This window comes from Carlito syrichta, unplaced genomic scaffold (genome assembly GCF_000164805.1).
Source record: "Carlito syrichta isolate Samal-C Ts95f unplaced genomic scaffold, Tarsius_syrichta-2.0.1 Scaffold153628, whole genome shotgun sequence".
In the NCBI taxonomy this organism is placed as follows: domain Eukaryota; kingdom Metazoa; phylum Chordata; class Mammalia; order Primates; family Tarsiidae; genus Carlito; species Carlito syrichta.
In genome coordinates this window covers 48,485-50,820 of record NW_007097724.1, presented here as the reverse complement: position 1 = coordinate 50,820, position 2,336 = coordinate 48,485, and positions in this window count along the sequence as shown.

Sequence of the window (2,336 nt, the reverse complement as noted above, 5' to 3'; positions counted from 1 at the left end):
CTTCTTTTCGTCTCCCTCCCTCTCTCCTTCCTTCCTTCTTCCCTCTCTCCCTCCTTCCCTTCCTTCCTTCTTTTCTTATTCCTCCCTCATTCCCTCTCTCCTCTCTTTCCTTTCTCCTTCTCTGCTTTCTGCTTGCCCACAGGGCATCATGTCAGGCATTGAGGAATCAGGGACTGAAAATCCAGACCTGATCCCCAACTTTATGGAGCCCACAGTCTATCAGGGCAACATATGTGGAACACACAAATAACAGGGTGCAAGATGAGGCCGGGCTTGGTGGCTCAGCCAGTAATCCAAGGAGAGTGGATTGCCTGAGCCTGTGGGTTCGAGACCAGCATGGTCAACTCGGCGCGAACTCATCTCTACAATAAAATAAGAAATTAGCCAGGCATGGTAGGCTGTGCCTGTAGTTCCAACCCCTTGGAAGGCTGAAGTGGAAGGATCGCCGGAGCCCAGCAGGTCAACGCTGGAGTGGTTGTGAGTGTGCCACGGCACTCCAGCCTGGGTGACAGAGTGAGGCTCCAATTCAAACAAACAAAAAACAGGGTGCAAGATGAGATGAACGGGTTCAAGGAAACAACCCTGGGGTCTGTTTTTTCTTCTACAAAGTCAGGCCACATAACTCCTTGGTCCTTGAAGTACGGTGTCTGAAGAGACTTCATGACAACTCTTTCTCAGAGGTCATTCTAGAGAGCCCTGGTGATGGATCACTCAGAATTCAGAGACAAAGTCCTGCACAGTCCCAAGTCACTGCCCCCATGCCCTCTGCTACACTGCAACATTTCTAACCCTGTTGCTTAAACCTACGCACTTCCTTTAAAAAAAAAATTAGGTCGATTGTGGTGGCTCAACCCTGTAATCCCAGCACTTTGAGAAGCTAAGGCTAGAGGATTACCTGAGGTCAGGGGTTTGAGACCAGCCTGGGCAACTTGGTGAGACCTCATTTCTACAACAAATCAAAAAATAAGCTGGGTGTTGTAGCTCCCGCTTGTAGTTCCAGCTACTTGAAAGGCTGAGGTGGAAGGATCGTCAGAGCCCAACAAGTTAAGGCTGCATGGCCGTGTGGGTATCACTGAACTCCAGCCTGGGCGACAGAAAGACTCTCAAAAAAATTTTTTTTGTAGAAGTGAGGTCTCCCCAACTTGCCCAGACTGGGCTCAACTCAAACTCCTGGGCTTAAGTGATCCTCTTGCCTCAGCCTCCAGAGTGTTAGGATTGAAGGTGTGAGCCACCATGCTCAGCCCTGCATTTTCCTTCAATATGTAATGGAGAAGAAATGTAGAGGAACATCTTTTAACTTTGTGTTGGAGGAAAGCAATCTGAGCAAGACGGGGTACCCAAAGCCACAACAAAAAATATAGATGTATTTGATGACCTTTTTTTTTTTTCTTCATAATCAGTATTTTTTATTAAGGTTTTGTGGGGTACAGTTAAGGGTTAGGTGTACAATTACGTTTCATTCAGGCACCCTGTTGATAAGAGGTGTTTCCCCATCCCCAGGCAGATATTTGACATTTCTAAGTATTGTGAAGCCAAAATCATAAACAAAGTCAACGGAGGAATAAAAGGTTAGGAAAAATGTGGTTGGGACTTGAGTAAGTTTATATTCTTAGTAGACAGTTTGAAAAGGAAAGGACAAACGATTTAAATGAGAAGAAGGATTTACATAGCAGCTTTATTTATAAGAGGCAAACCAGATGTCCCTCTAGAGGTGAATGGATAAATAAGCTGTGATGAGTCCATACAATGAAATATTCTGTGAAAAAAGACACGGCTGTCTGGGCCCAGAAAACCATAAAGGAAATTTAAATGCATACTGCTAAATAAAGTCAGGTGTGGTGGGTCACGTTTGTAATCCCGGCGCTTTGGGAGGCGGAAGTGAGAGGACTGCTTGAGCTCAGAGGTTTGAGACCAGCCTGGGCAATTTGGCAAGACCTTGTCTCGACAATTAAAAAAAATAACTGGCTGGGTGTGGTGGCAGGCATGTGTGGATTCCAGCTACTTGGAAGGCTGAGGTGGAAGGATGGCCTGAGCACAACGGGTCAAGGCTGAGGTAGCTGTGAGCATACCACTGCACTCCTCCAGCCTGGGCGACACAGTGAGACTCCTACTCAATAAATAAGTAAAAAAATAAAAATAGATAAATGCATATTGCTAAACGAAAGAAGCCAGTCTGAAAAGGTGACATGCAGTATGATTTCAATGTTAGAACATTCTGGAAAAAGCTAAACTATAAAGATAGTAAAAAGATTAGTGATTGTCAGGGGTTTGGCGGGTGGGAGGTAGAGGGTTGAAGATTTAAATTACAAGGGATTTTTATTTTTTTTTTTTTTTTG